General features: G+C 42.4%; 1 protein-coding gene and 1 long non-coding RNA gene across 12 annotated transcripts in view; one reads left to right on the forward strand and one right to left on the reverse strand.

Moving 5' to 3' along the window:
• STARD13 (StAR related lipid transfer domain containing 13) overlaps window positions 1-27698 on the forward strand; it is a 297430-nt gene that overhangs the window by 175300 nt on the left and 94432 nt on the right. The gene's annotated exons all lie outside the window — the stretch shown is intronic.
• Window positions 5445-27698, reverse strand: part of LOC308183080 — a 29883-nt gene continuing 7629 nt past the window's right edge. Inside the window, exon 2 of the long non-coding RNA XR_013942253.1 lies at window positions 5445-27052. This is a non-coding gene — a long non-coding RNA (uncharacterized lncRNA). The remainder of the gene's footprint in view (window positions 27053-27698) is intronic.

Below are 27698 nucleotides of genomic sequence, written 5' to 3' on the forward strand. Positions count from 1 at the left end.
AACTTCATTTTCGAGCAGCAGCTACTGATTAAATTGTTCGACGCGCCTCCTTTGCCTGTCGTGTGCTGCACAGCTTTCCCTCCTGGACCTTGTACGTCGCGGGCTGCCCAGCAGTTGTTCCACCGTGCAGATCTTCCCAGAAGCTGTGACCGATGTGAAAGGCTGCAGCTGAGATGGCAGTTAAAGCATGACATACACATACTCTGAAAATCAGGTCATTTAAAGCAGTTTTGGTTACATCACGCCATGGCAGAGATACTGGAATCCTGCAGTTAGCATTGGAAATGAAGGCAATAAATACTGCCATGGCTTGAGAGGCTGGGACAGATAGGAATTTCTGCGTTGCAAGTTTTCTGTCTGCAGTTTGTTTTACGGGTCCTCGGTATGTGGTGAGCCTGCTGCTCTGCCACAGCTTTCCATTACATCCTGTACCAGGCTGTAGGCAATAATACTTGGATAGTGCCTTGATGATATGATATATGTTGCAGTTCAGCATGTACCAACATGACACAAAAGAAATTTACGTATTTTGGCTTGCTAAGAATACACTTCTTTTATTGATAGAAAGCTGGTGACAGAGTCCACTGTTGGTTATGTGTCAGTTCATTAGCAATAATGATACTGAATGTGCAAGTAGGTGCTGATGTGCGTGTTATGTGCCCATATGTAGGAACATACAGGCCTAGTAGAAAATCATAGGTGAGATATACATTTTCTGAAGTGCCCCAAGTAATGAATAACAAATTTAAAATAAATACCTGTGTTAGCAATACAAAAAAAAAAATAAATAAATAAAACAAACCTAAGTCTAGCTAGTATAACTCAACCCGAAACTTCCCGTTTGCACTCCGGATGAAATCCTAGATCCGCCCAAGGCACTGACACGACCTTCATGAGGCTTCCCTGGGCCAGCAGGTCAACCCTCTGTGGCTGCCGCCAGGCCAGGCCAGGCCAGGTGGGATTCATGTCGCATGCAGTGATGCAGTCATTCATAAGTAAATGGAAGTGCTGTGATGTAGGCAGAGAGAGGACTTCAACATGGACTGAGGTATCAGCCTGTCCCTTTGGAGACCAGTGAGTTTTGAGTGAGTTGGTAATGGAGTGCCACAGAGCAACTTACCAAGAATATATTGAAAACTAAATCAGGAGATGCAAAATGAAAAGCAAACCCAGCTTTGAGTGTCCCCATTCAGTAAAGTGTGTGTAAATCATTCTTCAGGCTCCCTGCTTTCATATAGCACTGGTCCACACACTTTTAAGGCAAGAAGAAGCCATGAAGAGAATGTATTTGAACCCCTTGTTCTTGCGTTAGCACCTCCCCAGTCTGGTCACTGCTTGAACTAGAGCATATGTTTAGAAAAACATCCAGTCTTCATTTTAACATCACTGGAATGATGAGTCTTGCATGGTTAATAGCTTTGCTGGAAGGAGAGCTGCCACATGTTTAAGTGCTAAGCTGCCTTGGGGCTTGTTTGAATACCTGCTCTCTGCTTCTTGTGCGGATATTTTTCGGTTACTAGATTTCAAACCGGAGGCAGCCACAATAGTAAACACTGAAGTTCTTACAACAGGGATAATTTTCCTTAGTGAAAGGAGTGATTTACCAAGCAATATATAGAGCACTCACAGTTTCCATCCCGGGATCCGAACCTGCTTCAGTAATGCAGAGTAATACCAAGTGTTGCATGCACTTCTAGCTTTTCTGTCAGAAGTGGCATATACTATCCTAAACGATGCTGAATTACTCCATCATATCGTGCAATATAGCTTTTCTCCCTCCTTTAAAAACACTTGTGCCGAAGAAGCTTTCCTTTGTATTTTCCTTTGGTGTTAGTTAAAAATAAACAAAATGAATCATGATAGGAATTATGTTATTTAATCATTTCTAAAAAGAAAACCACCATAAGGGAAATGAAATGAACTAGACTGTTATTTTAATCAGATCATACTTTGAAAGTCCTAAATATTTGGTTTGTGTTCACACCGACTCCTTGAGGCAGAATTATGTGGTGGCCTGTGAATGTAAGCAGCAATTATCTGTCTTAAATAGGTATTTTCAAAATGTGATCTTTTGATGATTCCCTTTCCCCCCCTAAGCCCGTTAGTTTCCATGCTGAAGGGGACACATGCCTCAGCGTAAAGGAACAGGGTGTAGCACGTTTGGTCTGAGGTATTTATTCAAACAGTGTAGGCAGTAACTGTATGAGAATTCATTAATGATTACTCATGTGCTCTTTAAATAAATAAGGTGGTGACTTTCAAGAATTTATATTACGTGAGTCACAAAGTTGTTATTTCTTTCAGAGTACATGGCTAAATACAGGATAGAACAGAAAAATATAAAAAGTACTTGTAGGTGAAAAGCAATGAAGAATTAGGGCCATACTCTGAAAATTTTAAATTGAAAGCAGTGGTTGTGCAGCCCAAGTAGAGCATAAGTCAAGGTGAATGGAGCCACATTCTTCCCCAGCACAGCTAGGCATCGCTGTTAAAGAAAGGTCCACATTTATCTACAGAAAAATTCAATTTTTAGACTGCACTTTCAGTAAGAAAATAATATGAAGAAAAAATGAGATGAATTCCTGTTCTTAGTGAGTAAATTCCTGACCACAGTGAGTAATGCTCTGTGATTTGCCTCAGTTCATGTCCACGGGCAAGAGCTGTTTAAGAGGATCTTTTGATGGAACAATCTCAAAGCGTGTTACAACTTTTCAAGGCAAACTCTCCATTCAACATTCAGCAGATGTTTTATCCTCTTGTATGTTGTAAGTTCAGTTTTGAACTTCTGTGAGTACTGTTATTGTACGTCACCTGCCGGGTTTGAGTGAGTGTTAGAGATACAAACAAATGCGTTTTTCTGTCTATATTCTTCACTCTGGAATTAGTTCATTGTGTTTAATTCTTGTCTTTTCTAAGCATGAGTAGCTTCCAGTTTGTGGAAGGTGTTACAGAGGGATGTGAGTGACGTGTGCTTTAGGTGACTTTAAATCTCATCTGTCAACATAAACCAAACCAAATAGCAGCAATAGACAGCTGTAATATACTGCCATACAGTGCTCAAAAGGAGAACCTGGAAATCATGCAAGTGAAAATGTTGCAGTCATAGTCTGCATTTAACAAAAGCTGGATCTCATTCTGGATATGTGTACAAGTAGAGAGAACGTGTCCATCACTGGAGGTTGGAAGCAGGATATGATTGTATAATTAAAGACTATGGTTTTGTTCAAAGACACAAAGAGGCCAAAATATAGTTGTTCAGGCAAACCGGACTATAGCTTTCCCCGCATTCTGGATGCTGGCCACTTTACCTATACATCTTTTAACCTAATTGTCTGAACCCAAGAAAGCAAAAGATTAGCCTACAAGACTCAACGTGATGATGATGACGATCTGTGATAGTGACCTCCAGCCTCTTGAGTTTGTGGGCTAACTAGCAGCAGTAGCTGTTTGTAGTTTTTCTCTGTGAACTGTTCATCAGAGGTGCAGCAAGACCCAGCAGAAGGCAGGAGGGGATGTTTCTGGGGCTGGTGTGACCTGAGCTACCAGGGAAGGGATCCTCAGCTGCAGAAACGCATTGCAGACCTCGGCTGGGGCATGGCCCGTCACTCTCTCCAGTCAGACAAGTGTGTGGGGTGGGCATGAGCTCACAGCACATGCAATATTTGGGTCAGTGGAACAACATCAAGTCTTGACGAAGTCTGTGAAAACTTTATTTTTTTCTTTTTTTTACAGTATGTGAAATTCCATTAAAAACGGAGGCCCTCCATTGCATGAAGCTTCTTCACCATTAAATTTCCTTCCTTACATGCTCTCTTTCCTCAAGTTCTCATCCCAAAATGTGAGGAAACTAGAGTTTTTCAATGAAGTTGTAGGATTTCTTTAAAAATATATATTTTTCTCTAAACTAGTACTCTGAAATGGTTGAAGTATTTGTGCTGCCACTTTCGCACAAAAATGTAAACTTCCTGAGGTGTATTTAGAAAGTCAAAGTACCCTGAGGTGTGTTTATAAAAATACATACATAAATAGTAGTGACGAAGATTGCAGTCCAGCTAATTGAAGTTTTGCAAGGTTTTACTTCATAGAAAACAGGACATTTGAAAAGGAAAGACAGCGAAACCTTCCCTGGAGCCACCACCTGGTGAATAGGTTCAAAATTGTCAAGTAATACCAAAGTTAGAACAGATTGAAAGCTCATGCACTTACTTGCTGAGGCAGAAACAATCAGCTTAATGCACCGATTACTGGCTAAAATCCTGTGGCCTGTGGGATACAGGCAAACAGACTAAGCTGTGATAATGGCTCCTTCTGGCCTTGCCCGGCTGGATAGCAGCTCTGCAAAAAAGGACCTGGGGTCCTAAGTTGAGCAGGAGCCAGCAGTGTGCTCTGGCCACAAAGAAGGCTAACACTGTCCTGGGCTGCATTAGGCAAAGTGTGCCAGCGGGCTGGGGGAGGTGATCCTTCCCCGCTGCTCAACTCTGGTGAGGCTGCACCTGGAGTGCTGGGTCCTGTCCTGGGCCCTGCAGTACCAGAGGGGCCTGGGCACACTGGAGAGAGTCCACAGGAGGGCCACCAAGATGGTGAAGGGACTGAAGCACCTCTCCTATGAGGAGGGACTGAGAGAGCTGGAGCTGCTCAGCCTGGAGAAGAGGAGGCTCAGGGGGATCCCATCCGTGTCCCTAAATCCCTGAAGGGAGGGTGCAGAGAGGACGGAGCCAGGCTCTGCTCAGCGGTGCCCAGTGCCAGGACAGGAGGCCGTGGGCACAGCCGGGCACCCAGGAGGCTCCCTCTGAGCACCAGGCAGCACTTCTGTGCTGGGCGGGTGACGGAGCCCTGGCACAGGCTGCCCAGAGAGGCTGTGGGGTCTCCTCCTTGGGGATCTCCAAAAGCCGCCTGGACGTGGTCCTGGGCAGCCTGCTCTGGGTGTCCCTGCTTGGGCAGCGGTGGCACCAGGGGCCTCCGGGGGGCCCTGCCAGCCTCAGCCAGCCTGTAGCTCTGTAGGATACAACACCACAGCCATGCAGTAGCCAGGCTAGCTGTGCTGACACAGGCAGTTTAAACAGAGAAGGAAGTCTTGGCTTGTCTTTTGAGTTGGGGGACTTTTGCTCTTGATTTCACTGAAAGCCAGATTTCAGCCAAGGTGAAATCTAACTTGAGACATTTTTGTTTTCAAAATTGCTGGTGGTGAAACGAGCAGCTGTAATTGTGCTGTCTGTCTCCTGTATGGATCACTGAGGAGATTTTTAATTTTCAAATTAACCCTGTTGTGTAATTAGAGGTATTAATGTTAAACGACATTTAATCCATTAAGTGCAAGATGTATGCTCAATAAATGAAACACCGGTGTACTAATAATTGGGGTATTTTGTTAGTTTAAATTTAGAATTGATAAGTCACTGGGGTATATAAAATGCTACATAACAGAAGTACAATACAAATTACTCGCAAAAATAGATTAATTCAAAGAACCTGAATGTAGCACTTTTGTTACTGGGATGCTCTTATGTCTGTATTTTTACATAAATCCCTGAAAATACAGAGCACTGTAAGTGTTAACTTAAAAAATCAGCATTTTTAAGTTCCAGACAGATAACTATTTTCCTCTCTAGGTAATAGATACTAATGGGCTTTTTTGTTTTCGTTTGGCTGAAATGCTAATACCATGAAGTCGTCGATAGTATCTTAGCCATAGTCATTGTTTTTATCTTGTATCATACAATATTCTCAGACTTTTAGTTGCACCTAAACAATTATATGAGCTGTTTCCTATAGGACATACTGTTTATTTAGATTAGAGCCTAAGCCACTAATTGGAGGGATTAAAAAACCATCTCCCTTGTAGTTCGGTTTTAAACGATTGTCCGTAGTTGGGTTTGTTCCACTTTGTAATAGCTGCTTTATTTATTTAAGGGCAGAATACTGAGTTATATGGCCTGTGGGCCCGATCCAGTGTATGCTAGTTGTGTCATTTCTTCTTTATTCTTATTAAACAGGTATTTGAATGTGGGCAAGTCAGTAAACCCTCATCTTCATGCCTCGTAAAATTCTCGTGTGTACGCTTTTGCTTAAAAACCTCTTTTGAGTCTCCCGTCTGGGATTCGGTTTACCAGGTCAGCTGAGCTTACCAGAGCAAACCGTCACACCGCTGACTGCACACCATCCCATACCAGTGGGACAGGAGGGCTGGAGCACCTTGAGCTGCAGTATTTAGAAACTAAGGGAGAGCAGCCGGCATGATTCAGAGAACTTGGGAGCCTTGTGGCTTAGCTGAAAAGCATGTGCATGACTCAGGCTGGAAACACGTTGTGGCTTTTCGCCTCTGATCTATAACTGGGCTGAGGAGGTTAATTCTACTGGGAGAAGAAAATCACTCTGTAACACGTCAGATTACGGGGGGGGGGGTTGACTAACATCCAACCACAGATGAACACAAGTTTTTGTCTTTGTGATAAGTTAGGTGAACTCAGAGACATAACTTAGTTTAAAATATGGGCTGTGCAGTATGTCTTAAGTAAATACCATCTGCCAAGCGTGCAAGCTGCCTTGCTGGAGCATACCAGGCATTTTGCTTTCCACTCAAAGTGCTTTGCCAAAGAAGGACTCAGCTCTGCAATGTACTCAGATGAATCTTTGTCTGCACTAAAGGAGCAAAATAATAAATCCTAATAATGTCAACCGGTATTGTTTTAATTAGCTAGATATTACAGGCCTTTGGCAATAATAGTGCTCTCTTTTAATAGGATTGTGGCTGGAGGAAGATCTGTTTGTATGAGCAAAGGTTGCAGGATTTGGAAGTAAAATCTGTATATATTTGTTGTATCTCTCATTCAGTCCTAACAGCCTAAAGGGTATCTGACTTTTTATCCTCAGTGTGTCACTGTTGTTTCTCATGGTTTGTTTGTTTTATCAGTTGTGCCGTGCTTATTTCTAAATCTCTGTCATTTGAGTGGTTGAGGAGTACAGGAAAAAAAGAATAAGTAAATGTGGGATCCCCGGATTTAATTCTTGCTCTTACTCTCTTTATTAACTACCCCAAACCAGCATTCCACTCCCAAATCTGCCATTTTGGGGGTGAGATTTCTCAGTTTCCTTCTTGAAATCACATTTGCAGGAAAATACTATACCCTCTCATAAAGGAAAGACATTTCTCTGAAGGCTACAGCACAGCTTTTACTGCCAAATATGTGTGAAAGGTAGGATGATAGCACAAGTTTTGCTCATCTACCACTTCTGTACAAGGGAGCTGCTGGTTCTGCAGCCTCCCAGCACATGTTGTGCCCTGTGCTTTTTTCTCCAGATCTGCTGTCCCCTTCCTTACTACCTGCATCCTTTCAGCCAATATTTCAGTGTGGTTTATCCATGTTGTCCACAAGCTTCTGGCCAGACTGCCTGGCTCTGTTTTGGCCACCTCCAGCTAGCTCAACATGAAGCATGCTTATTGGAGAGAGGACAGGTCTCAGATAGCATGGACATGAGCCGGGTGATGCTGCTTGACCAAAAAATCAGGAATTGGTCTGTCTCTCATTTAGTGGTATAAAGGTAACCACTCTTTCCACTGCTGCAGAAAATGCAAAAAGAGGAGAAACCTAGCTCCACAGGTCTAAAAAATCTGAACATTGAAGTTTAAACCAAGAATAGTAAATACTTTTTGCTCTAATATAATTTTTAATATTTGAAGTTTCTGAAGAAAGCTTGCAAAAGTAAATGTCTTATCATGAACCTTTCCATTCCTGCATAAATGCATAAGTAAATTCTGTTAAAAAGCCAGCTAATTGTCTTATTATTTCAGACCATGCAGCAGACAGTTCATATTAACTGACCACAACTCAGATCTTCTTCTTTTGAAATCAATATCCATAATTCATATAAAATCAGAACCTGATGAGCAAAGACCACTCCGAATAATGAGATCATACTGCTTGTCATCGTCTAGCATCCTTTCAAAGGATGTGAGATATGAGAAGGGACCAAAGACTTAGGAAGACTATAGATTTGAGATGGGAGAAGCGTCTCTGTGAATAGTCAGATCACACAAGTGTAGCATTCATGGAGCTTGTGTGAGAGGCACAGCCCTTTTGCATCCTTTTTATGTCAGGAAAGGGCAGGATGATTATTTTTTTCTAGTCTCAAACTGGTATGGGAGTAGGAATGTGGACAGGACAAGGCTCATATAGCCGCACAATGTGGCTTTTTCATAATATATTTGGCAAACCTGAATGTTCTCTGGGATGAATTTGAGTTTTGTTTTGTGCCTTTAATTGCATCTGATGGCAGCAGCTGAATATCTAATCATTTTGTAACTTCAAAGATAATGGCTTTCTCTTCCTGCAAATATTTATATGAGGGGGATAATGTAAAATCCAAAAGTTAATGCTTGGCACAGATGAGGAGACAGTAAGTCCTTGGCTTTTAACTTTCTCCTTTTTGTTTTAATTTTTACAGTTATATTTATATGTTTTTCTGAGCACTTTTTAAAACTGCCATTCTGTCAGCTTCACTTCATTAAGAGTGGCAGTGTGCCTAAGCTTTCTCCAAAGTTAAAAGGACTTTATTTTCCTTTAAATTCAGCAAGCATTCATTGGAGTATGTCTGGTTTAAAAGTCCCTTCAAAATTAACAGGCTGAGATATTCAGAATATGTAGTCCAAAACCACTTTATCACTCAAACTGCTGATTCTGCGTTAAAATCAGATACCCCTTGCCAAAACTGGAGCCACTGCAGCAAAAGCTGCATTTCGTACCACTGCCTGAGCAACGTTTCCTGGATCGAATAATGGTGGTGGCGATGCACAGCTTGCGGTGCAACCTTTCTTCATTCAGCGTCTCACCTTGAAAGCAAGAACTGGCCGTTGTGCTCAGCTGTTGTTGGACTTGAGGCTTTCATTCACCTATTTCAGGCCATTTCAGTTCAGAGTCCTGCCTTGGTCCATGCAGAGATCCACAGGAGGCAGCGGGGTGCCTTTGGGCGCGCACAGCACACGCGGGACACAGGGTTTCATCTGTTCAGACCAAGAATGGTCTATTCATGGGCAGCGCCAATTTTGAAGGAAGAGATTTCCTGTGACATTTTAAATCTCTTTTATGTTGAACTATTTTTTGACATTGCGGCTGCCAGTCGTGTCCAAAGCTTTGTGCCTTTGAGTTTCAGCTGAACTGCATAATAGGCATTTTAACTCACTGACACATAATGGCAGTGTTATTTGCTGAGTCTTATTATTTCAAATGGTCCCTTATGTTTTGATCAATTCATTAGTTCTTGTCATCTGAAGTTTTAGAGGAAACAACTTTAACAGCTGTAGTTGTTTTTTCTTTGTAATTCTTGTTTTCCCTAATATCAGGTCATTAAAGTCTGTTTTATTATGGAATCATAGGATGGTTTGGGTTGGGAGGGACCTTAAAGCCCACCCAGTTCCAACCCCCTGCCATGGGCAGGGACACCTCCCACCACACCAGGTTGCCCAAAGCCCCATCCAGCCTGGCCTTGAGCACCTCCAGGGATGGGGCATCCACAGCTTCTCTGGGCAGCCTGTGCCAGGGCCTCACCACCCTCTGAGGGAAGAATTTCTTCCTAATGTCTAATCTAAATCTACCCTCTTTTAATTTATAGCTGTTATCACTCCACTCCCTGACAGAGTCCCTCCCCAGCTTTGCTGTAGGCCCCCTTTAGGTAATGGCAGGCCGCTGTAAGGTCTCCTTGGGGCCTTCTCTTCTCCAGACTGAACAGCCCCAACTCCCTCATCCTGTCTTCACAGGAGAGGTGCTCTAGTCCTCTATAATTAATTTTGTAGCCCTTTTATTGCCTTGATCCATATTTCAATATGGATCCACATTTCAAACTGTCTTCTGGCTTCTGATATCCACTCATTTATCTGGGTGAGAACTGGACTACCGCTGAGGGAAGCTTAGTATCTTTTCTGTTATTTGGGTTATATTTTCAGTCTGACAGTGCAAACCTCTCTGCACTTCAGGCGCTCAGGGAAAGCCAGCAGCCCTCAGAGCTGCCTGGGATGGGCCAGGTATGATCCCGTTAGCTGAATTGCACACCAGTACCTCCCACAGCCACTACCTCAGGAGCTACTCCAGGCACGTGGGGTGACCTAGAGCCCAGTGCTTTACCACAACCCACCTGTGTCTGTCACTGCTGCCAGCCACGCTTGCTGGGTGATGGAGCTCATGTTCATGGACACGAAACGTGAACTACCAGCAGTGGGCAACACATGCCTCGTATGAGAGCGGGGTGAGGTCATGTAGGCTTGTTGGACTGTGGTGTAGAAGCTGAGCAGCCAGAGTTTGCCTGTTTTTATCTATTTACTTATCTATCTTTGAATAGATACTTGTATAGTTATTTATATAATTTTATAAGCCTGAAAATTAGATTTCTGAGAGCATTAGGCACTTCAAGGATTTCAATAGTTCACTCTTGCTGGAAGTTACTTACCCAGAGCTTTCTCCTCCACCCTGAGCACAGGGTATGCTGCTCCGTACCAGACCAAGTAACATTGTTAAGGATGTGAAACAAATACAATTCCGTAGTCATTTGGTTGATTTATATAGAAATTAGTATTTCAAAAAGTATGGAAATCATTAACTTGCTATGTGAATAAGTCTGTTCTACAACAGATTAAGCATAGCCAGAGATAACTCAGGAGTAGGGCTGAGACCAGTTCTCTGGCCAGCATGATGGGCACTGCATTTTGCCCCATGCAGCTATAATTTCAGACTTCTGCTCTGCTTTTTTCTGACAGTACTCGTTTCTGGCACTGGAGGTGCTGCCTCTAGAAAGCTGCCTTCATTAAGACTTACAGCCTCTGGTTAGGACCACTGGCCAGGGTTGCTCACGGCATGCTTGTCTGGATTGGCTCTACAAAAAGCAGCCTGCAAAATGGGAGATGTGGAAAAAAGAGTGTATAGTACTTTATCATAGCCCTGATAATAATTTGGGAATGTTTTCTGTATCCTTGGCAATAATGTATTTTGGACTAATTATGCCCTGACATCAGAGTCTTTTTATGCCCTGACATCAGAGTCTTTGTATTCAAACCAGTTATTTTTTTCATAACTAAGCACACATAGGTTATTTGAGAAACCATTCACTTACTCGACTTGAACCAAATAATTATGTGCTTATCAGAAATTACTCAGACATTTGAAAATGCATTGTTCTGGAACATCATGTTTTGGACCACTTCTGTACAACACTTCGGTTAAGAAAAATACTGCATTGCTCTTGGACTCTAATTAGGCAAAGGACCTACGGTTTGCCTGATGACATCAGGGAAGACAAGGTGGTCTTCACCAGTCACTGTTTATGAAGTTCCACAAGAACTGGGGGATAACCGTAGTCTAAAATCCTGGAAACATCCCATCTTAAGGCTTTAATGAGGACCAATGGAAAACTACTGACATAAAGAGAGACTGTAGCTTTTAAAATACAAGCTGAATACAGATTATACAGAATTTTAAGGGTAAGGATGCAAATAGTTCCATGTCTATGTTTTATTGTTCAGGCAAATGGTTGTTATTACAATGCTTTCCTCCTCCTGAACATCTGAAGCTGACACTTAACAGTTTTTTATCCAAGCTATTGCCATATAGATTGTTTTGCAGAAAATGCGTGAAAAAAATGAAAACATAGAATAATTCTCTTTATGTGAATGTTCAGTAGAGATGGTCACAATGCCTTTAAAGTGAATCAAAAATACACCACCCATTTTTAAGAGTACTCCTTGTTGACTGTGTAGCAGCTGGAAAACTATAGCAAGTTTTAATTATCTTCAGAAAACAAAAAGCTCTTGCCAGCACATGCTGGTTATTATCAGCAGCTGCTGTATGCTGACATACTCTTTCAGCTCATATGAGGCTCAGCTGTCTTAAACAGTCATTGTAAAATGTAAAATAGATTTATAGTGATGATCATTTCTTGTTAGATACATAACAACTGATGTCATTCATACTGAATTTAGGTTCACATCATTGTTTAAGCTGTAATAAAATCATACAAAATCATAATTAATGTTTCATGTAAGAGGTGCGAATGCCATGCAACAGGAATTGAAAATATTGAACTGTGGTGCTTTTTTAAAAGAAAAAAATCTTAAAAATAATCAAATTCCCTGTTGTAAGGATTTTAACATTTGTATAAACTTAAAATTTGACTTTCTAACTTTTAGCTATAATTACTGCAACTTCACTGCAATAAAAAGGATACACATTAATTTGATGATCTAAACAGGAATCTTTTATCTTTTACATGTGATTCTTCTATTAGCAGAAGTGGAGATCTATATTGCAATAGCTATTTTCAGATCAGATGTTGTGATTTTGTTTATTGAGTAATTTAGGAAAGTTTGTTTTTTCCATGACATTAACATAATCTTCAGAATCTGAGACACCAAGAAACATATACAACATTTATACTTCAGTTTCCTGTAGAAGGACACACAGGTATGGTAGATTATTAGTCAGTATATTTGCATCATCTCCAGACTGGAAGATTTGTGATGAACTTGGTTCTCCGTTGCTGCATGCTCACACCGATCTCTTTTGCTATGATGCAAAGCAAGTACAAAAGGTGTCAGGCAGTTTGTAAAATGTTTTGTTTAGTCATTGGCACCAAGGCAATGTTAGGCCCTTTCTCGTTGACATGAGTGATTGAGATGTGATGATTTCTATTCTGAAGCGTACACTGGAGGGAAGTGTTATATTCAGCAGACTGGACTCTTGGCGTATCAGGGAGTTACTCAATATGGATTTAAAATAAGCATCAGCCTCCATCGAAAAGGTCATTGTCTTTTGGACTTGGGTTTTCACCCAATCTGTTTTTTAATCAAATGGCAATCCATTGAAATACAGTTCAAATTTGAGTTTTAAGTAAGGCACAGGTGACACTGGCGCCTAGAAAACAGGTGGTATAAATACAATTACACCATGTCTTCACACCAGCTCAGTAATGGACATTATTCTTTATCCTGGAAACTGAGAGTTCAGGTCCCTACTGGTACAGCTCAGGGAGGCAAAGAAAAGCACTTTTGCTGAAAGAAAATAATAGCTGACAAATAACCTGTGCAGGGGCATTACAGTAGCATCACAAAGTGCAAGAAATACACCTGGTTGTAGTCTGATGTTCAGAAACCATTACTGCTGATTTGATAAAACAATTTACTTCAATAAACAAGAATCTCTGGGGCACTGAGACCAAAGACTTCACAGAAACACAGTATAATTTAGGTTGGAAGAGACCTTTGGAGGTCATCTAGTCCAGCTCCTGCTCAAAGCAGGTACAGCTGGATCAAGTTGCTCAGGGCCTTGTCATACTTAGTTCTGAGTATCTCCAAGGGCTCTGTGGGCATATTCCACAACTTCCACAAGTTCTCTGGGAAACTTGTGCCAGTTTTTGGCCACCTTTGTGGTGAATTTTCTTTTCCTTTGTATCGCACTGAATTAATGAAGCTGCAACTTGTTTCCACCTAGAGCTGTGCACCCCTAGAAAGAGTTAGGCTTCATTTTCTCAACACATTCCTATTAAGTAAATGAAGACAGCAATGAGCTCTCCTAGCTGTAGCTTTTTCTTCTTAAGGTTGAACAAAACCCCGTCAGTCTCTCCTCCAATGTCACATACTTCAGCCCTTTGACCATCTTGATGACTCTCTGCAGGGTTTGCTCTGGTGTGCCCCTGTCCAGTTAGTCCCAGCCTGTCCTGTTGCATGCGGTTATTCCATCCCAGGTGCAGGACTTTACACTTCCCTGTGTTGAACTCCTTGAGATTCCTGTCAGCCAATTTCTCCAGCCTCTCAAGGCCCCTTTGAATAGCAGCCCTGTCCTTCAATGTATCCACCATTTCTCTACAGTTTGGTGTCATCCACAAAATTGCTGGGAGTGTACGCCATCCCATCATCCAGGTTGTTTATAAAGACAGTAAGTTAACAGTACTGGTCTGGTTTCAATCCCTGAAGGATGCCACTAGTTACCAACGACCAGTTGGACTTCATACTGCTGATCACAAACTGTGAACCTAGTGGTCAAGTCAATTTTCCACCCAATTTATCATCCACTTACCTGGTTATGGGAGACCAAGTAAAAGATGATCCTGGTTGTTCTTTCTCCTCCAACAACCACCAGAGAACAGCCCTTTGGTTATGTTGTATTTAATAGCATCCTCATACTGAACTTTATTTTCCTTTATACCTAATTGGATTTACAATGCTGCAAATTGTTTCCATTGCCTCTCATCCTGTAGTTGTGCATCTATAAAAAGAGTCTGGCCTCCATTCATTCATAGACTTAACACCATCTTTATGAATGATCTGAGTTCAAGATCTTGTTTACATTCCTATGCTATTGCTCATGGCAGGGTAGACCTTTCTGATTGGTCACTCTTGTCATTTATAGTTTTATATAAATTAATAACTGTACATAAGCACAAAGAATTGAACCAGGACCTTGGACTTCACTAATCCATGCTGTGAGCGCTGTGCTGTGAAGTCTATCTCTGTACACCTTTCAGTTCTGCAAGGCACTCCACATTGTCTCCATAATTAATTGAATGAAACTAACCTGCAGTTCCTCAGCAGGCTTTAAACAGGAAAATATGGTGAAAGCAGAGGAAAATAAATTTACTTTGCAGCCTTGTTTGGGTGTGATTTGTCCTGGTAAGCTGTTGATGTATATTCAGCCTAGTCAATTCAGTCAAGTCCAAGGAGTTGATGCCATTTGAATTAAATTGTTTTATACCAGCCTGAGGAGGTGAAAAATACCCTAAGAAAATATAGGGCAAAGGAGAGATGCGAGGTGAGATAACAGGGGAGCGGCAGGTCTGTTCCACCCTTCACCATATCGGTACTTCCCCGTGTAAAGCATGAGGTGGGGCCATCCCAGCAGGGCAGATGAAGAAGCCACAACTGAGATCGAATATAAAACAAAGGAAGGAAAACTGAAATACGCAAAAGAGAGAACGAAATGAAAATGCATGAATTTGAGCAGGGAGCTGGGTGAGGGGTAAAGAGGCAACCAGGTGGGTCACTGCTGTCGCTACTGCAGTAGATAGAGGAGGCCACCAAAATATCCAGAACTGCTGAATTAGTTGGTTTTCACCCTGACTTTTCACCCTGAGTCTTATTCCTGCTAATGGTAATGGAAAGTTGTATTTAAACTGCCATTACCTATTCAGCATTATAAATGTAACTCAGGTAAATGAGGGCAAGTACATGCAGGTCTACTGTAGAGAGATGTACACATAAGAATATGAATCTGCTTGGTTTTCTGTTCCTATGAAAACAGAAGTTTGGAGCTAAAAATAGGCATCTAATTACTGTTATCTACCCTTTTTTATATTATCTGCCACAATTCCTATCAGTATAAGAAAAATAAAATTCCCAGATAACAAATGCATATAAAAAATGTTTATTTATTCTTTCTAGTAAACATTTAAAAGGCCGTCAGATTTCTTTTTTATGATCTGGGTAATTGGTCTGGAGGATTTAGCTTGGCCAGATAAATAGTTTTACTGGTTTTCACCATTGATGGCTTTAATGATAAGGTAAGTCACTCATTAAAAAAAAAAAAAGCTGCAGCAGCTCTGAAGTACTGGCTTGAAGGAGTTTCGGCCTAAAAGAGCCTGAAGGATTTTAGATTAGAAGGAGTCTACTGTGATTCTGCATCTAGGAAAGCTTCCTAAAGCCTCCTCTTAATTCGACTGTTTTGTACCACATCAAAACCTAGAAACAGTTCCCACTGGCTAGCAGAAATAATGAAGCAAAAGAAAAATTCAGCAGCACCAATGCTTACCTTTTATTATAAGCAGTGTTGTGTGTTTGATTTTAAAGCCGTGTTTTTTGGAAGTTCCTGACCCTCCTCCCCAAACCATTTAAAACCCTTGAGGTAAGCCACGGTGACAGGTGTTCAGCACCCTTTGAGAACGGGTCCATGCCGGTAGCAGCTCTGTAATGTGGGATCTGTGGCTGTTACTGCACTTTTAAAGACCAAAGGATGGACACAACAAAGCTCAGATATTTTGGTGGAGGATGAGAAGGTCACAGGGCAGTGAAGGCAGAATTAGAACCCCTGGTTCCCCAAAGCTGTGGTTGTACAGTATATCACACCACCTCTCTAGAACAAAATAACACACAAAAGGTATATTAGCACTAAAACAGTATCCCTTATTTCATGGGGCATTTCACCTTAAAATTTCCTACAGCTTTTCCAAAGGAATTAGCAAAGATACTGGTATGACAGAAGCAAGGTGGCAGATGTGACAGCCAGCAGGAGCTTAACATCTCCACGTGCCTGTAGAGCAGCACCAGAGGCAGGTAGACTGCCTGGAGTACCCTACAGGGAATCCTGACCTTTCCATAGAATCATAGAATCACTGAGGTTGGAAAAGACCTTCAAGATCATCTGGTCCAACCGCCCCCCTACCACCAATGTCACCCACTAACCCATGTCCCCAAGCATCACGTCCAACCTTTCCTTGAACACCCCCAGGACGGTGACTCCACCACCTCCCTGGGCAACCCGTCCCAATGCCTGACTGCTCTTTCTGAGAAGAAATGTCTCCTCATTTCCAACCTGAACCTCCCCTGGTGCAACTTGAGGCCATTCCCCCTAGTCCTGTCACTAGTTACCTGTGAGAAGAGGCCGACCCCCAGCTCCCCACACCTTCCTTTCAGGCAGTTGCAGAGAGCAATAAGGTCTCCCCTGAGCCTCCTCTTCTCCAGACTAAACAACCCCAGTTCCCTCAGCTGCTCCTCACAGGACTTGTGCTCCAGGCCCTTCACCAGCTTCGTAGCCCTTCTCTGGACATGCTCCAGGGCCTCGATGTCCTTGTACTGAGGGGCCCAAAGCTTTTGTGTTAAAAAATGCAGCTCATAGCATTTCTGTCTTGCTACTGAACTAAAAGTATAGCCGTCATTACCTTTGTTGAACACTGTAATGAACCTTCTTGTACTGACAAGCAATACTAGCAATGGTTTCAAGCCTCAGAGTGAGCAGTGTAAGGGCTGGGGCCGGTTCACCTTGCCTGTGACCTGGGTGCTGGTCTGGAGAAGTGACCGGCTTGCTGCTCAGACCCCTGTGCTGTGCTCTTTCACTGTACACATAATCCGGGCTGAAAGGCAAGTTCAGAAATGCAAAACCACCCCAAAAGGAGTGATGTTGTTTCTGGCCATGTCCTTCCCTTGGAGCAAATCTGGCAGAGGTGCAACCACAGGTTGGCTTGGATCAGGTTGTTTGTCCGTCAGAAAACAAATGCTTGTGGTTGCATGATGTTATTACAAGGGAGGTAGTTAAGAATATGTAATGAGGGGTGGGACTGCTCTTTTTAATATCAATCAGCAGTGTCAGTGAATTAAGACCAAAATAAGCCTACAGTTACACAATCAGTGCAGAGGCAAAAAAGTAACTCACTGTGTTGGATTTGTTTGCACATTTCTAATGTGTCTTCCTTTCATAAGTCAGCAGAATTATTTTAAATAGACATTTCAAAATATTTGAGTTGGAAAATTAATTAAAAACACAGCAAGGTTATCAGTGAAACAAATTTAAATTTTTTGTTCTACATTCACGTACAAGAATCCAATAAAAAATCCTGTTTCCATTGCTGAGCCATTTGCACGGACTGTATGGCCTTTATTATCTGTGATACACTGATGTTTGCAAGTCTCTTGATTACTATTGGAAAGCAGTGTTATTAAACAGGGTCTATCATTCTTAACAAAAGTTCCCTAGAAACTGGCAGGGCCGAAGGATTTAAAGGTCTCGTTCTGAAATGCAGATCATATCTTTTTATTAAGAATTTCTTCACGGATATTGGAAATGTAAAGTTGACATTTCAAGAGAGATCAGTGGAAGCAAAACACACAGTGCTTAGGCAGAGGAAAGCCAGATTCTCTTGGCATTAGTCATAAAGTAATATATTGGGAGCTCATGTGAATCAGCAGGTAGGAGGCTGTGATGTGCCAGTAATATCATAGTGCTCTTGAGCATGCTTGGGAAATGCAGAGATTCAGAACAGGTCTAAGCTCTTGATTTAATTGCTTATCTTTCTGCTACTCCGATTTTTCTCTGTTTGCTTTACTTTCTTGCCTTATCACTCTCTACCACAAGAAATAACAACACAGATTTTGGCCCTATATTTTGCATCTGTCTACAGAGATAACTTTCTGTAACTGCCATTTTCATTTTGGTATTTTCCCCTTCCTTATCACACGACACACACGCTACCTCTTTCAAATCTCCTTGCAAAGTATGCTAACAACGTGCTTTTGCATGTTTTACAGAACTCTAGTGTGCATAAGATCACAGATCAATAAAAAGAAGCTATTTAAACACAAGCTTCGTATTTACTTTTAGTTTATGTACATTTTATTTCACTGTTTATGCATATTTTAATTTGGTTGCACAGAGTTTGCTTGTATAGTTGCCCTATTCACCTTTTTATCTTCTCCTGCTGCCTCTTTAGTCTGTAAACAAAATGAAATGGAAATATGCCCTTAAAATAATCATTAAAAAAAAATAATCACAGATTTTGAATGTTTTCATTGTATTGCCACTGTAGCTAAAAATCTGCAGTTTTAGATTTAGGAGCCTACTGTGTAACACATTTACAAATCAGACAGGTGAACACTCATCTACAGACACACGCATGAGCAAAAGTAGCGTGTTCCCAAGTTGGATGTCACTGGGGAGGCTTTAGTACAAATTCCCCTGCAGCTGGGAATGCAGGACTGTCTGTGAGGCAGCATCGAGAGAGCTCTCCTGACAGAGGGAAACTCGAGGTAAACCTCTGGAAGTCCCTTTGTCTGGGTGGCTGTGCACCTGTCTGTGAAGCAGATCTCATGTTTCCCTATGGGGAAACTACCAGCCAGATAGCAGGAAAACTTCCTAGTTTCCTGACGTTACGGTGATTTACTTCATTCAAGGTGTTCTCAGTTCTTTTCGCTTTAGACAAGCGTGGTTTCAAGTCCACAGCTTGTTCATGTGCCCTTGCCCTGAAGCAGTACATGAAGAGACCATACCCTTAGGAGCGTCGCTGCTTGTGCAGCACATGCTGCTGTGTCTTACATTTGAGTGCTTCTTGCCTTGATGTTGCATATTCAGACGTCGTAATAATAAATGTGGAATTAAGCTCACGTAGGGTGGACTGAATTTAAAGTCAGTTCCAAGTCCCTGTTGCAAGAAGCCATGATTCAGCTATACAAACCCAGCACACAGGCCCCGAATAGCTCTTCCACACATCACACAGAAGATGAAACACATCTGTGAAAGGAACTCGCTGCTGTTGACTTTGTAGGTGAGAATTTTGGCAGCACTCCAGCACCAAGGCATCAGGCACCTGCTCCTGTTTCTCTTCTGCAAGGCCGATAGGGTTCCAGACCTGCCAGTTCCACCTGCGAATGGCCCAGCTGAAATCCACGCAGAGAGTCCTGCTCTGCCATGTAGACACCCAAAGACAGGCCTTCAGTGGTGTGTCCCACAGGTTTCTTAGCTCCTTGAACCCCCAATAAATCGCGTGGCAGTTTATTGTGGGCCATGGTGGCTGTTCCCACTCAGCTTTCGGGTTACGCGGGAAACGCAAGGCCTGTGTCTGCGTACACTCCTTGCTGACCATTGCAACCACGTCCAGGTGGTGCCCAGAGGTGAACAGTTCAGCAGCTGGTTGTGCCGTCACATTTCCATGGTGCAGACACAGCGTAGGAGAGGTTTGTGAGGTATTTCAAAATGGTTTGTGACCCGAGACAGGAGTGGTGAGGCCAGGAGTGCTGAATGCTGACACGACCAGGGGCAGACAGCTGTTGTGTTGCAATCCCTGTGGCACATCTGTACGCAGACAGGAATGTCTGGTGTGGGGTGAGCACTCCAGAGAGGGGATTACACGGTCATGGAGATAGATTAAGACGAGCAGGAATGCCTCGAGTAGTTTAGCAATAAGGCTCCTGAGGTTAGCTAGAGGCAGCCCTGTAAATGCAGGATTTGGACATCGTGCCAACCTAGAGGTTAGGTGCGACCGTGGAACAGTGGCTGCCTTGCTGCTAGAAGTCAATTAGCACTTTTCCGCTGGGATTTGGGAGAGGATGCAGGGATGGTGAACACGACCGGTATGTAAGGTAGTGTTTGCCTCAGGAAGAGTTAGTTTGGCTGGGCTGGGCTGCAGGTGGCATTATTTGTTCACCTCAAGGAGCACACCGATACAAAGGACTGCAGACATGAGGAGGCCGCAAAGGGAGAGATTAGAGGACCTGCTGGCAATGTGTGTGCTGCTGCCATGGCCAGGAGATCTGGCGTTTACCTGTTTGAGCAAAACAAATCTCCTTTTGTTCCAAAGAGAATAATTACCTTTTCAGTGTCGGTGCCTGTGGTTATCTGCTGCTGTTGTTTATGAGACCACATCCTGGGATGACAGCAACAAGAAGAAAATCGAATGACGGATTTGGTTGGTAAAGTGCACATTTGGCTGGCTGAAGGCTTGATGATGGTACCTGCAAAGCCCATTAGATGCCAGCGTGCTCAACGTCTGAATGCAACCAGAAAGTGCAGTTTTCATCACAGAGGCTGTGTTTGGGTTAGAAAGGGAAATAAGAGGTACTCTGTGTAGTTACCACAGTGGCACTGATGGTACCACTATAGTGGGGAGTGAGGTGCTGTGTCATGTTGTAGCCTCACCTCTTCCTTCCTTACTGCTGCCTTTATGTCACTGTATGAGACTGAAAAGTGACTAAAAGCTCATGGTACAGGTTTGTGCCTCTTTTTTTCTTAACTAAGCTCTCAGACGCTGACACAGTTCTGGGTTATAACATTTGATTAAAAATTAAGTAAGCATTAAAATCCAAACATTTCAAATGTTCTCCTAGCAATTAAGTGGTGTGGAATAGGCAAGAAAATTGGGAAGCGTGGTGTCCTTTGTGAGCCAAGGATCAAGCAGCGAGTGATAATGGAAGTGGGGTCTCCAGCAGGGACGCAGCCATCAGACAGTATGTGTGGAGCTGGGAGCTCCGAGTAAAAGCCTGGCATAATTTTTCTGATCTAAGATTCTCATCAGGTTCAAGTACGGACTTCTTCCACCCATGCTCTTTGTAGCACAATGTGTGTGTTGCGGGGGGAGTGCTCAAGGGCCTCTTCAGGTAGTGCTGAGCACTGTTTGTTTAGTACCATACTGCCTGATCAGGGTTGGGCATACTTGTCAAAGTCAGCTATCTTAATCTGAGCCCTAAACACTGCGATAATGCTTTTTTTCAGACGTAATGTCAAAGTTACACAGCATGTCAGTATGGCAAGCCTCGTGGCTTAGGGATCTGATCAATGAATATCATTGCATTGGGTATTAACTGCCTTAGCAGTGTCCTTTATAAAAATGTAACTGGCTATTTCTACAGTAAACATGATGGTGTTTGCTTAGCAATAGATAACAAGAACAGGTTCATCAACACCAGGCCCGACAAAGGCTCTCTGTGGTGAGTTTGCACAGCGAGGTTGAGCTTTGTGCGGATTTTCTTAGGCTTAATAAGGATTGAGTTTGTGCTGAAGCCTTTTCTTCAGTGGGCCACTAAGAGGCTCTCTTTCCATTACCCTGCTGCTGCTTATATTCAAAAAATTTATAAGAGTTTAATACCTTTGAGCCATCTGTCTCACAAATCAGCCAATTCGTTCAAAAGTTACTGGGGGAGAGGACGAGGAGGCTGACACAGACAGACAGACAGACTAGCACACAAAGCATGGTCGTGTGAGCGTCATTTCCTTAGGAAATCAGGCTAAAAATACATTGCACAAACAAATCCTTGGAAGAGGTCGTTGTGGACTCGATCCCTTTATTACGATTTTCTGCAAGTTTTAGATGAAAAGCAGCGATTGACTTACAGTAGTTGATAAAAAAGAATTTCAGTTTACAGATGGGACCTCCACTCCCATTTTTTTCAAAAGCAGCAGCAAGAGGGAAAGCCTAAAAATGACCTAAAACACGGCACTGGCATTCACTGAAGAAAAGCTGCTCAGTGTAGGGACCATGCAGCTGTGCTGGTGGGATCTGCTTAGAGACCTGCACCTGATGGACACGGATGTCTCACTTGCCAGTTCGTGGCCTTTCTTTGGCAATGCTGTTACTTACATTGCACGGCATCACATCTGCCCACCAGCTCTGACATTACTTGCAGAGTTCAAAGCTTCACAAAGTGACTAAGTCTCGTAATTCGGCCCATGCCAGCTCAGAGCACAGTGCTATTTGCATTGCAGAAGCAGCTGCAGCGCCATTGCTCCAGGCTTTTGACAGACGTTTGACAAAATATATTTACTGCCTCAGAAAGCTTACAGTGGTGGCTCTAAGCCTTATCTTTATATGCTGCGTGTAGTTCCACACAAACAAAGGATGTTATATTGAGCAACTGCATGAGTCATTTAGGGTTTAAGCTGAGTGTATGCTTGGGGACAACAGTTGGTTACAACAGACGGGAGGAGCACATGCAAAGAAAGATATGACTATCGGCAATTGAAAACAGCAAGGCCAGAGGCTTACGATATGCACATATGGCTTATGATATGTACATATACTGTTTCTTCTCCATTCAGTAATTAAAAAAAATAAAACATTGTCAGGTGGGAAATTTAGGTTTCTAATGTTAAAAAGGGGTATATAATTGTGTTAGATGTCAAAGTGAGACTACCATATAACATTTGTCCCCATAGTAGGGACAAAATATTCTTCGGTCATAAATACCAGTGGGCCTTAGTCATAATTGTAGTGTTGCATTATGTTACTGTAATGAAACAGGGTCATCTTAATGGCCTTATGAAAAGCCCACACCCAGTGCTGACTGGGAGTGTCTGGTGTGGGACTGATAATTCCTCACGCACAGGTCACCTGGTGGCACCATCTGCACTCTTGGACATCTAAAAACTGGCCTGTTCCTGAAAAAAAAAAATCAGAAGTTATGCCTTGTATGCTTTTCATATGGGACATGGCTACCATAGCAAATACACTTTATGTGGGACATCCGATGTCCCAGGTAGGAGAGGCTGAAGCAAGTTGGGGTTTCTTTCACACTGGGGTCCCACCTCAGGACCTGAGGGGCCTGTGCATTCATTAGGTGGCACCACACTGTGTTAAACTGTCTGAGCTGCTTACACATGTGTTACCCCTACATTTTCTGATTTATGAAGTAATGATATGATACAGCACAACAGATACAGTTTCAGCAATACGGGTTTTCAGCACGAAGTCCATTTTTTAGTGGTTATGCCTAGAAATTATTTTATAGATCTCTATAACTGCCAAGGCCAGATCAGGGTCAAAGTCCAGCCGTGTGAGGCCCTGCACATATTTACCCATGCATGGAGTCTCAGGCCAATGTAACTGACCATGTAAGATACGTGGGAAACCGTTTCACTACCCCGTCTTAATAGGATTGCAGGAGCTGTACACACCAGTCATCCCATCGCAGGGTAATTTCTAATGACCTGCTTCTCCGCAGTGTCTCGCTCATGTAGGAACCCGTCACACAGCTAGTCGGAGTGAATTTAGCCCCATTTGTACTCGTCTGTCAAGCGCCTGATCTCTCGCTGAGGTATCTCACTTATCATGGTGAGGAGGTACTAAAGGTTGCTGTTGTCCTGTCTTTTTTAATTACAGCAGGACACTATTTTAATAAATGATGACAGAAGTAAACAAGTATCAGAACAGTAAATGAAGGATGGTGTTAGACCAGAGGTGTTACTTAGCATCCCACAAATCAGTTGCTAGCTATAATCTGTTTTGCTGAGGAGCTGCATTTGCAATATCCTTGTTTCCAAGCTGGTGATATATGTATCCAGCCTTTCCTACCTTATTAATATTCACAGGATGAGAGAAATGTAACCATGAATAACTATCTAGCAATAGGCCATTTGGGAAAGACACAAAAGTATTGATTTCTATTTTACAGTGTTCAGCGATCATTAATTTCACCACACCAGTTGCCCTAATTAAGTTAAGACTCTCTCTCCTGAGTGTGAAAAAAATGATAGCATCCCACATACTCATCGTTTTGATGTGGAATGGATAAAAACAATTTTTTTCACCTCAGCTCCCACCTTTTAGAGAAAGTAAAGACTTTCCTTGAAGCTTTTAACTCTTCTCATATGTATCAAGACTGGATCTGCATTGTTGCAGACTCAGGTAATTAACGTTGTCTGTCTGACACCATACGGTGACCGAGCAGGATGGTGCCCGCATCCTTTTGTGTTAATACCCCCTTTACAGGGCTGAATACCCAATGAGCCAGATGCTGCTCAGGCCATCCTCAGGTGGTGGCAGTTGCAAGTACTCAGGAAATTTAATATCTTCGTGTCTCTGAAAGCACATTTTCTTCTAACTTGGTTTATTCCTTAGAGCTCAACGAGATCTCTTGAAATATTTTTCTAATACTGAGCAATTACGCAGCTTTTTGGATGCGGCTCCTAGGGAAAACCATCACATATGTGTGTCTGATTTGAGAACAGGTAAACTGTTTGAATTTACATTTACATGCATGAAAATCACCGCTGGGCTGAGATTAAGCACAGGAAGCGTCAGCCCCAAAGGCACTAGTTTGACAGAACTTCTAGGAAATGTAAATCGGGGTTAAGAAGTGAATTTGTTGTTGAGCAATTATCTTCAAAGCAACTAATACTAACTAATCTTCTGCACAAAATGTTGAAGTTCTGTTGCATGGGGGAGCCAGACTGCAAAATCCAGTAGCTGCATGTGATATATGCAGTCTTCAGAAGTGGAAAAAAGGGCTGGGAATAGGCGGAAGAAGAGTGTAAGACACTGTCTGGAGGCTCGGGCTGTGCAGAAGTCTTGCAGCCAGAATAACTGTGTGAAGCAATGTGTGGTAGGAAGGGCTGCTGGGACAGGCTGGAGGTGGCTCTTTTGCTTTTGGAGGAAGAGGATGTTGTTCTTCAGTACCTTTGCCCCTCCCAGGATGACTGAATTCAGGTATGAGCAAGTCGTATCTGTGCCCAAACTCATTTTCAGTCCCAAGTCCAAATCTTTCTCAACCAGCCTGCTGAACATATTTATGTAAAACCTTTATGTAAAACCATGTATGAAAACCCTGCGTGTAAAATGGCAGGGCGTGCTGGGCGCTAAGGCTGGGGTTTCTGTCTTGGTGCGTTATTAGAAAGGGAATGTTCTCTATGAGGAAGACAGAGGCTTTCTGCTTGTTCCACTCTTGCTGCTGATTTATTCCATCCAAATAAATGCTTTTTTTCTTCCTAAGCTTCAGCTTTAGAAAATTCCAGTTCTACATTTCCAAAGCCAATTTATTTCTTGTGGTGTGCAGCTAACAGAACAGCTAAATTAGGGACATCAGTCCGCAAGAAGTACTACTAATTTGAAAAACTCTGAATAAATCTTGCTGAAGTTTTCTTTGAGTGTCATCATAAAAACTTCTAAAGGTATATAAAAAGGCAAGAATCTGAAATGTAATGGTTATATGTAATTTAAGTGACAGTGGTTTGAGCCTACGTTAAAATGTGTTTGTTTTTAAAAGATAATATAGTCCTGCTTCTTGCAAATAAGCTAATAGAAATCCTATGATTCAGGTGCTACTGAAGACTAAAACAACTTTTCTTGTTACAATGAGAAAGAGAAAACTATTTTTTTTCTCTTGGTTTCACTTTACTGGGTCCTTCAGCAATTGGAAATTTGGGAAGAAGCAGGCACCCAGCTCTGTGCCCATCCTGGGAAGAGAGTTCAGCACTCAGTATATGATACTCCTACTGATCACCAGAGAAAGAAAATTGTATCAGTAAACCGTTTATTCCTGGAACCCAAATCACAGTCTGTTGCTTGATTTCCGTGTCTGTTGTTTTTGTCTCAGTGCTGCCCCCTTCCCTAGGCACGGGGCATTAAATGATTTGTATGTTTCAATTAAGTTGCTATAAAAAATGAGTAGCTGGAGGGCACCGGTTTATTACTGGTATCCAACTCTGTTTTCATTTACTAAATGGCATTCTGAAAGCCTCTATTCTGAACATAATCACCTTAGGGTATCCGCTGAGTACAGCCCTGAATGATTCAATTACTGCTGAATGCGGCTCTCTCCCCAGAACATAGGGCTTCGCACATTAGCAGCATGGTGAGTGTTTCGCAGTTGTTCTCTTTGCACTCGTCAGGGTGTTTCCAGGAACAGGCTGGAAGGATGCAGCTTGCAGCTTCTTCCTTAAAACACGTTACCTCTATGTGTCGTCTCACGGTAGCTGACTTCGCCAGATGTGTGTGTTAGAGTCGATGGACATAGTTTTAATTCTGTTTCTTTACAACTACCCTTTCTCCTCTCTATTTATTGAATCCATTGCATATTTTTCATAAAACTGAATTACAGGAATTTGCAGAACATGTCTTGTCCACATGGATTGTTAAACAACAGTGTGGTTTCCACGAAGGTATCTTGGGAGCTGGCACCAGAGAATCAAAATTACCCTCAGCGCTTTGCTGTTTCCACACACAAAAAGTAAACAAATAAACCAAAGTATTACTGGGCATACTGGTCTTTCAATCAAAGTTTCTCATTCTTTTATGGTGTCCTGCTAGGTTTGAAACATTTTGTAAAAACATGACAGATTTGACAAAATTCTGGTGACCCAAGGTTGCCTTCAATACCTCAGTCTGGTTTCCAGATTCCCTGTGCCCTGGTTATAGAACTGGAAATCATATTAAAGACATCCATACGGGCAGCTCAGGGCACGGAGGTCTTCTGAGTCCATGGGCTTGGGACAGGTCGCCTCAAAACACCTCAAAAACTGTCAAACCTGGAGGTCATGACAGGTGCTGCTTGCTCCCAGTGCTGCTGTCGTCTCTTGATTTCGTATCAAACAACGTGGCTCTGCATCCTTGTCACTGAGACGGGAAATCGAGAGGCGTTGGTAAAGGTCAGAGCCTTTTTCTTAGTATTTCTGAAAGGCATCTATGCTAGAATTTCAGCTTGGAATAAAACTTAGAAAAATCACTTTTGAGTCCAATGAAAATTAAACTGAATTTCTGCATCTCCTTCATGCAGCAGGTACTGCAGGCACATTGCTTCCCAGCTGCTCAACGACCCTAGAACAAACTGGAAATTAACAAAAAACATTATATAGAAAAAAATATTTTTTTCGAAATAATAGTATTCACGGGCATCTGAAGGAACAAAAGCTTGACAGAATATCAAACAGAGACATCCTCACTGAAGACCAGAAAAACTAACCTGAAAATAGTTTTTTACTTCTAAAAAGAATATGAATGGCACACTAATTCCTCAAGTACTGATGTTTTAATCCATTCATGCTTGGCAAACAACAAAAATGTATTAGCGCCTAACTTCTGTTGCTTCTGTAGTGCTCGTGCTGCTGTAAAAAAAATGGGATACAAGAGGAAGTCAAGGCTTAAAATATGAATCGAGGGTTTATGAAGGCACTGTTAAGCTCTTGCCATCTGTGAAGAGATGAGGTTTAATATTTCTCCCATTTGCAATTCAATGATCGTGCACCAATGCAAAACTGATTAAACAAAAGGGGCAGTCAGTTCCAATTATTTTTATTAATGACCACAGCTATAATCACTGTAAACACAGACTTTCTGACACTTAATAGAAAGGTCTGACCTCATAAAGCTTAAACCCATTAGTTCTTTGGGCCTGGCCTTCTGTCTGTCTCATGCCTTGTGATGAGAACACAGTTTGGTTGCTTAGCTTCAGCACCTTTCCCCAAAAAGCATCC

Source organism: Anser brachyrhynchus, assembly GCF_964034855.1.
Source record: "Anser brachyrhynchus genome assembly, chromosome: 1".
In the NCBI taxonomy this organism is placed as follows: Eukaryota; Metazoa; Chordata; class Aves; order Anseriformes; family Anatidae; genus Anser; species Anser brachyrhynchus.